Below are 10,117 nucleotides of genomic sequence, written 5' to 3'. Positions count from 1 at the left end.
GCCGCGTGGAGTTCGATTTCGGACGAATCATATCGTATTTACCATCATTCGTGGATCCAGAATATTCATTAGGGAATGTGGAATATATTATAGGCATTAGGTGGACATGATATTATATTGATATTTACAATCTTTAAAATGTTTTTGCTCTTTTTATGGTATTTTTTAGATATTTGAAAAATTATGTATAAGAAAAACGATTCTGAGCGGAGACGGTTTGTCGGTCTGGATATTTTTTATTGTTATTATTTATTATAGCCTGTAGGCAAGTTGAATTTATATTATAATATTATTATTATTAGATTCTGAGCGGAGCGAGGAAGCTAGTGGTTTTACAATGGTGTTTATTTTTATTTTTTTTTTTTTATATCCTGTATACAAAATTTCCACCAGAAGGAGTGCTTCGATTTAAACATAATATAGTACCTTATCTTTTAGAAAATTGGATCAAGATGGTACTTTAGAAAGGGCATTTTTCGATTTTCTCAATAGTTATTTAATGCCACGGGAAAACTACTGACAAATTACGAAAAACCGCTTAAAATGGGATTTTAATGTCTAACGCTTTGTTTATCACCTTAGCAACGAATAAAAATTATAATATTATAAAAATATTAATTTAACTTAAACGCTATAATATAAATAATAAAAATTTAAAAAATCCAGACTGATAAACCGTCTCCGCTCAGAATCGTTTTTCTTATACAATGATGTTATATCATTGAATTCAAGTTTAATACAATCTATTATACACTGACTCACTTGTAACCTAGTGTACAGCAGAGCGACAACCACTTACTCGCTTTTTTTTTATTCCCACGGCATTAAATAGCTATTGAGAAAATCGAAAAATTACATCTTTAAAGTACCATATTGATCCAATTTGCTAAAAGATAAGATACTATATGTTGAAATCGAAGCACTCCTTCTGGTAGAAATTTGTATACACAATAAAATAATAATAATAATAATAATAATGAAAAGCATTGTAAAACCACTAGCTTCCACGCTCCGCTCAGAATCTAAAAATCATCAACCATTAAAAATTATTATTTAGTTTAAATGTATAATATAATTTTCAATTTCTAAGGTATTTAAGAAAAATTAAAAATTTTAGTTATTTTGATTAAAATTGTAATTAAAAAAAAAAAGTTAAGCGTAAATCCATATCTAATATTTTTATGAGCGTCTGAAATTAAAATTTTGTATAAAATAAGCCTTAAATATTGTTTTTATATAAACATTTAAATGGACAAAAAAGTTTTTGCCGAAACCAGGGATCGAACCAGGGACCTTTAGATCTTCAGTCTAACGCTCTCCCAACTGAGCTATTTCGGCAGATATATATTCCGTCCTTAATATATGCCATATAAAAAAAGCGGGTAAGTGGATGTCGCTCTGCTGTACAGTATATTACAAGTAGGTCACTGTATAATGGATTGTATTAAATTTGAATTCAATGATATCATATCATTGTATACGAAAAACGATTCTGAGCGGAGACGGTTTATCATTCTGGATATTTTATATTGTTATTATTTATTATAGCCTTTAAGTTAAACTAATATTATAATGTTATAATTTTTATTCGTTGCTACGGTGATAAACAAAGCGTTAGAAATGAAAATCCCATTTAAGCGGTTTTTCGTAATTTGTTGGTGGTTTTTCCCGTGAAATTAAATAACTGTAGAGAAAATCAAAAAATGACCTCTTTACAGTACCATCTTGATCCAATTTGCTAAAAGATAAGATACGATTAAATGTTGAAATTGAAGCACTCCTTCTGGTAGAAATTTTGTATACAGAATAAAAAAAAAATAAACACCATTGTAAGACCACTAGATCCCTCATTTCGCTGAGAATCTGAAATTATTATTTGCAGGGACTTGAAACTTTTTGCTACTATGTAATATTACATAATAAACATATTGACATTTTCAATATATTTAGATAGTTCTAAGCCATTTATAACATTTATTATATCGTGAATTTATATTCTATTCTATATGGTACGTAGGTATTGACTTACAAGTCAATAACAGGTAGTAATATTCTATGACATAATATTATAACAATATTGTTATATTTTATTTTAAGAAAACATTTGTTCAACGTAACGTATTACTAATAGAAAAATAAATTACTGGTTGCAGTTTAAATATATAGGGGTAGGTATAATAAAATATCTTCAGAAATAATGGCTAAACATAATATGACGGTTTGTGTCAGAATCAGTTTTCGTATATAATGATTTATTAATGAATTCAAATTTAACACATCCTCATTATATAATACTCACCTACTAATTTACGAGTTACACTTGACACCTGATATATACAGCAGAGCGACTTACCTGGTTTTTTGTTCTTACTTATCGTTTCATATACATGTGATGTGTTTTTGATCAAATTCGTTACAATTTAGGTACAAACGAACTTCGGCGTAGCCACGGCAATATTTATGAACGCAACTTTCAGTGAAACTGATAATTTATTAATTTTATTGAATTTTTTATTGCCACGTTTTGAAAACGCCTCGTCGTGTCGTTACTATAGCTGTCCAATGCCCGGTGATCGATTGCAAACGGGTCTACTGCTGTTATAGGTATTTATATATGATATTTTACCATGTCGCGTTCCCAAAGTCAATTTATTGCTTTCTGAAAGGTTTGTCTACAAAAAAAAATTGTCACATGTTTTTAAATATAAAATTTTTGGATATATGTCAAAGCTTATGTCCTATAATTTTCCCAAAGGTTAGAAATTCCTAGCAGTGTTTTCTTGTGAATCGTACAATTTTCTGAAATGTTTCATGGCTTATTCCCAAGAATTAACTACGAGAATAGTTCATTTAGAAATTTTTTTTAATTTCAGATTTGTATTTCGCAAAAATAAAACGGACTTAATGAAATTTTCATTCTCCCACAGCGTAAAAAAAATTGTTCGCTTATTATTGGCACGGCTAGGCAGGATGACTCGACCTTCGCAAAAGTACCCTCACACCCCCCTCTCGCTATGGAACCAATGAGTTTTTATAGGAAAACTGAGTGCAGCGACAACAAATGTATTATAATAATATTATATTATATTTTACAAGAGTTGTTGCAATAACCGTTGGGCACCGATCCATCAGTGTTTCAAACGTGCTCGGATGTTCAGCACACCGCTTAGTATAATAACCTAACCTAACCTTTCATACATATTGTTATATACATTTTTTTATAATCAAATTGATACTTTTAACATAAACAACGATAATATTATATATAACAGATTTGAGGTTCTTGTATAAGACATATAGTTTGATAATAAAACAGTACTTATCCAGCATTACGTTGGTACCTATGACAATATTATAACATATGTATACATGATGTATTTTACCATTAAAAATTGTTAATTTTCAATCTCATTTTATGTGGTTAGTAAAATTAATATTACATACCTACTATAAAATAACGTATTAAAAAACTGAAATTATGTTTGGAAAATAAAAAAATTAATTAAAAAGTAATATTATGCTGTTTTCAATGACAATATGAATATAATTAATGTATAGTTATATTTTACTTTGAATTAATATAAGATTGAGTATTTTATCGATCAATTGATGTACCTACAACATGTACCTACAACATGCATAATATTATGTAAACAAACAAAAAAAATTATTTTGAGAATGCATAATTTGTTTATTCATGGTTGACATAATAATATCTTTTTAGTACCTATGTCTTTGTCAAAAAAATAAACTTAAGTATATTAAATTTAGTATTATTATTGTATATTATATATATTATAATATATGTGCTATGCACTATTGTTAAATGGCTCAGCCCGTAAAATTTTAGTAAATAAATAAATAATGTGAATAGTTATTAGTAGATCAGTATTATGTAATTAAAGTATTTTAAAGGCATTGACGGAAATCGGGAGAGGGAGCTTGAGGGGGCTTAGCCCCCCAAAAAGTCTGTCAAGCCCCCTCCTTTTTTAATTGTTTACGATCAAAGCCCCCCGCTCACATTGATGTTAATAATGTTGGCCACCTCTGAAATTTTAATGTATTTCCGCTTATGATCCTAGGTATTCTCTTATCTTATTAAATTAATAATTTATTTCCAAGAACAATTTTTCTGAGCACTTATTAATAGCTTATATAATATGTATAATTGGTGGGAGGGGGAGTATACGCCTTTAATTTTCAAGGGCTAAGCCCCCTCTCCCAAGTACCAGCCCAATTGCTCTCTCACACTTAACATTCATTAATGTAATAATGTATACAGTATATCAATTCTATATGGTTACAATTAATTGCCGATATCTTAAATGCTGTGCTTCAACAGCCTTAACGCTTTTGTAAAGAGTACCTATGGACCACAGTTACAAGATGAGTTTATCCCACTGTAATCGATAATTGACGACTGGACGAGTAGTATCATCATCGCAGTTATATTTATCATAATTACTATAATTTTATTGATGACCTATGGCGTTATTTATGTTTATCGTATACCAATATGCTATTCAATTAAAAAGTTATGGAGTGCACTAATTAAATGTGATTTTGCAAAATAATAACGTAAACTGCCACGACTGACGTCAGAATCTCTCATTGTATTTTTACTGCACACCAATAACAATAGAAGGTACTATCGAAGAGTAATCATAATTAGCAGCCTATAACCTTTCACCGCCATAAATTTTATTCTTCACCGTTCATTACAGCATTTTAATGCATCTCCAAATTAAACTATTAAAGGATCCGTGTTTTCAGCCATTCAACGAGATTGACTGTTTTTTATTTTTATAGCATGAATAATTTTTGGGTGGTCATAATCACCTCAAGCCCATTTACAATAAAAGTCCGCTGAAACCATAAACGATTTGAACGAATTACGATTTTCAGCCTAATATTAAACGACCCGTGGTTCATTTATTTTTTAAAGTTAAAGACGGAGCTGTAAGTGAAAATATATTATACACTATCTCTAGTTCTAGTATAAATCTACAATCCGTATTGGTGAATTTATATTTTTTATAGTTCGGTACTTTGGCATGTATTTTGGTGTTCAATAATATTTAAAAAAAAACATTTTAAATGTAAATATGTAGTTAGTAATTAAAACATATAACTTTATAATTTTTTATTTTTGGAATACCTACAGACATTAAACATGATGCTGTCCATATTTATCATATCTTGCAGAAAACAACTACCTATGCAAAAATTTATTGTTTTTGAACATAATTGAATCTTATTGAAATTTTATTTTATTCAACATACAGCTTAGATTTTTTATTTGTTTATTGGAAATTCTATCATAAGTAAAATCATAAAAATAATATTGTCATTGAAATATGAGAGAAGACTGAGCAGAGAATTGAAATACATATATTACGTAGAAGTACCATTACATATTATTTTCAGTATACACAGGGAGGGGTAGTAGATAATAATATATTTACTGAAATCCAAAACCCTTACAATCAACATTGGTTATAAATTGTAATTAAAATAATAAAGATTATTTATTTTTTAATTGCTAAAAGTATTTTTTAAGGTTATTAATTCAAACCATAGTTGAATTTTACGTACTAATCCACATAATGTTATAATGATGAATGATATTATTAATTATATTGAATTTTTAAATTAAAAACAAAACGAAACTAAGTTTAACGATTGGATTAAATGTACAAAGAACTATTGAAAACTTTTACTCCAGTGCGTAAAAACTCTGAGCAATTAGATTCAAATGCATAATTCAAAATTGTACTCTTCTCTTTCATTATTTTTTTTTTCAACTCAAATAAAAACTTTTGATTTTCAAACAGGGACCCCTTTTCTAACCGTGTGATTAATAAACCTAACTCATTTTTGTTTAAAGTTTGGTATATTTCACGCAATCCAATTTTACCAAGCGGTTCGTATAGGCAGTTTTAATTTTATTATATAGGAATAAGCAGGAGAAAAGTGCATGTACTTTGCAAAGATTGGCTTGCTCCGCTTATCCATAACGCCGCCATATACACGCATGATCCGATGTTTGGAAACCGGGAAACGGTGGTTTAAATTGGATTTTGATACATCAAAACACAAACGAAAATGGACTGCAAAATAATCCGTTGTCCGAAATGAATAGGTTTTCATTTGCGAACAACATTTTATAGCATTAATGAAAGTTGTTTTGTAATTTAAAAACCGTATTATAATACAATGCCGTTGTGGTAACACTTTTAAATTAAAATAATATACAACAGATGAATGATTGTAACTTTATGTAAAAACGTTATTACATTTAGATAGTATTTTAATATAAAATAGATAATATGCAATATTAACAACTTTTAACCAGTCGTATTATTTATGGGCTATGCGATATCCAATTTTCTACCATTAATGTATTTAACGATTGTATACACTCAAATTTAATACACGTTAAAAGCATTCATTTACAGAGTAGATTTACAAACATTTGATATTAAAATCATTTTTATAGGTATGAAATGCCTAGTTGGGGATTACGGTTTAATCTATTTCACTTTACGCGGACGTATATTGTAATGTTTAATACACTAAAGAATATAAAAATCTGTAGTAAAGCGATGATAACAGCTGACTATAAACTTGGGCAAGATAACTATAAACAGGTGCAGCAGTGTAGTATAGGTACATGTTATTTTTACGAGACATAAATTATGGATTACGCCGTTTTAAGGTGAATCGACCGCTTCGTGGAAATTACTATCAATTAAAGTGGAATATAAACGAGTAAGCACCGTCTGTTTGGGTTTATTCGTGTTCTTCTGTTTCTTTCGGTTCTTCAATCAATTTAATTCAAACCTTTCAATACTGAAATATCAATATTGACATAGATACTCACAGTGTTTAACGGTTTATCTTATATACTATAATATAGTATATGACTACGCGTCTTGTCCGGAAGTCTTCTGTCAATAAGAATAACCAATTCGTCGAGTTAATGCAAAGTTCCGGCGACACAATTATTATACCATATAATATCGTGTTACTTGAGATGGATGATTAAGTGTCATACTAGTGTAGTAGTAGCGTATTGTAGCAGTATAATATTATTATAATGGCACAAAATCAGCATTCCAAAGTTAACGTTCTTATCAATCAAAGTTACAGCAGCTTATCGACCAAAACCGAACAATGGAATAATTTACATTGATACATCATATATTATTGACTGTCATATATTTTGTTGAGTATTGAAATGATACGTAAAATGTGTATAAAATAATAAAACGCAGTAATCAACTAAAGTCAGAACACTGCGTAATGTCATTGTACAATATACTTCATAATATTGTGTGCATTTATTTTTTCTTAAGCTATTGGTGACTGCAGCAGTAATCGACCCTCCTCGCAAAATAATATTTGAGTTTCTACTAAAACTGTGATATTTCAATTTGTAACAAAGTCAAAAACTCGAAATATGGCACACGTCGTTAACTATATTATAATTTTGAATTTACCATAATTTATTTATTAAATTTTTTTTTTATTTTTTACTTACCTACTTATACTTAATATTTATAGACAACTTTTGGTAAAAATAAATGCTTTTTTTGAACAACAACAGTGATGTTAAACAATATTTCCGTATAATATATTATCTGATATAAAGACTATGAAACAAATCCGATGTTTTTTTCTTAAATTCTTAATCTTATATTACGTAAAAACTTTTATTCTGTCCACTGTACTTAATTACAAAATGCATATCTGAAAATTTGGCATGTTTTTTGGCAGTTATTCAAACTCAATTTGTTTTTGCACATTTCTGACTGCACCGTATAGGTCTAACCTACCATGGTGCCAACACTATACAAATTTAAAATAAATTTGACTAACGAAGAATTGAATATTTGAAGGTTGGTGTTGTATAAAGTTAAACAGTTTAAAATAATACCCAATAAGTACTTTGTATTATATTATGTACCTACATATGCATATGTATTTTTATTTATTGACTTTTCATCTACTGTTGCAGTACCATGTTGTACTTTGTGACGATTTTTATAACAATGATATCGTTATGAATCCAGTGCGTTTATAGATTTAGCTGAAAGTGGAATATAATGTAGGCTAAAAGATAATTAAGCCCGATAATGAAACACGAACGACAAATTTAACCAATAACTAAATTACCTACGTAGGGCGATAAAACTTTTTTCACTCGTGCTATGACTTAAAAATTCTGTATTTTTAACTTACCTAATAATTATTATTACTCATAAATAAATGTACTCTATACCTCGTGTAACAAAAAAGTTTCGGTCGAGTAGCGAATAACTCGTCGTGGCCTCTCTAATTACAATCTGGCCCATGGGTACGATTCAGGTGCAGCAGCAGTAAATGCGCACCATCTGCTGCTCCTATGCATCTGTTCAAAAAATACGAAAGGACACTGTTGAATATATTTTGAAATTAATTTATTACTTTAAACGTTAAATATTCAAAATTCATTAAATGCAGTGTACAGGTACACTGTAGAACGTTGGCCGCGCTATATTAGTGTCTGATAGTTAGTTTTAAATAATTCAAATTAAGGAAATTGTTGGGGTTAAAAATAATTACCATAGTAATATTTTACGCTATGAAATGTTATTGAAAAGTGGCGAAACGGTCTACATAGTCTGTTTGTATATTTACAACCAAAAATGAGTGTATAATGACCACTAATGCGTTTTGTCGGAAAAACAAATTCGAGGTTTAAAACGAGTACTTGCAGCTTTTTCTCTTTTTTTCTCCTCCGACCGTTTACATTACTCTGGTTTTGCACGGCACGATGACTATAACGTATATGGGTTGGAAAAATAATCAATAAAAGTCGTATTAACGTTACAAATGTCTGCGCGATGTGTTTCTACTTTCTTTTCCGCTAGTTTTAGAAGCCTTTCTGCCGGGCGCCTTCCGTCTGATTGTTCGGGGATTAAAGTACCCCAATCTCCCACGGCAGCAGCCACCGTCATTCCAAAAACAAAATCTTTGAAAACCGTCTTTGGGATTTTCAGCTAAGTGTTTCTCGATAATATCCCGTCTAGGCCAAGATTACGACTAATGTTAAGCCCCGAGTACATCGTCATGCCACCAAGAGGTTTAGGTGTGACTCGCGACGACGTACCAATGGATGTGTCGTAAACGGAATAAAGATGAATAAATAGAGTCCACGAATTATCTGGTTCACGGAAAAGGATACGATATTTATTTACAGTTTTAAAAGTACAATATAATGTTATGTGGAAAGTGATTACTTATTGAATAAGTTTCGCTGAATTCGCAATTCATCTAATTACCAGTGTTATTTTTATACACATTTAACTGTACTAAAAAATATAATCGTCAATTGGGTTCTTAATAACGTATTATAATCGAATTCTATTCGGCGTTATAAAATATGATAAAGTATTGAAGTCTACATAAGTCTATGATAAAAATAATAAGCTTATACAGATTCGTCCCATAATTTGAATAGTTCTTTTTCGAAGTATTTTGATGTGTTTTTTTAAACTACTGGCAAAAATTAAAAACCGACCTTTGTAAAGAAAGTACCCAAAATTTTAGGGCCTAATTTTAGATTTATGAATAATCAGATCTGTGTATACAATTTGTCATTTTGAAACACTGTTCTCAACTGAAAAACTGATAGCCATAGAAAAATTTCAACTACGCGTTTACGCTTATCATAACTCTTGTATAAATAATTGTTATACGAATCTTCAACTATAATCTACATGGGCGAAATAACTGCAACTCATTACACAATTCTTTACTAAAATATTAAATTGTCTTATAATATTGTTCTGTGATAACTGATAACTTACATGTAATTTAATAAAGGTAATGCGTAAAATTAATCACCTAATTAAATGTGTGTTTCCCAAATTATTTAAAATTAGTATTTTGTTATCATACCGGGAGAATTTTGTGAGTTTAGAAGTTTAGAAATGATATTTTCAAGTTTGAGTATAAATAATTGTTACATTTTTTATTATGTACTTATACCTTTTGTTACTATTATGTATAAATCCATCATTTCTTATAAATATAGGTAATAAAAATTATTATTTTAAGTTTTTTGATGGTT

The 10,117-nt window shown here is 29.3% G+C and overlaps 1 non-coding gene across 1 annotated transcript; it reads right to left on the bottom strand.

Moving 5' to 3' along the window:
• Positions 1-1,265: 1,265 nt before the first annotated feature.
• Positions 1,266-1,338, bottom strand: Trnaf-gaa (transfer RNA phenylalanine (anticodon GAA)). Its single transcript has one exon. It is a non-coding gene; the product is annotated as a tRNA-Phe (tRNA).
• Between the last annotated feature and the right edge of the window lie 8,779 nt (positions 1,339-10,117).

This window comes from Metopolophium dirhodum, chromosome 3 (assembly GCF_019925205.1).
Source record: "Metopolophium dirhodum isolate CAU chromosome 3, ASM1992520v1, whole genome shotgun sequence".
NCBI classification, from domain to species: domain Eukaryota; kingdom Metazoa; phylum Arthropoda; class Insecta; order Hemiptera; family Aphididae; genus Metopolophium; species Metopolophium dirhodum.
This window is presented reverse-complemented; position numbering and strand designations above follow the sequence as displayed.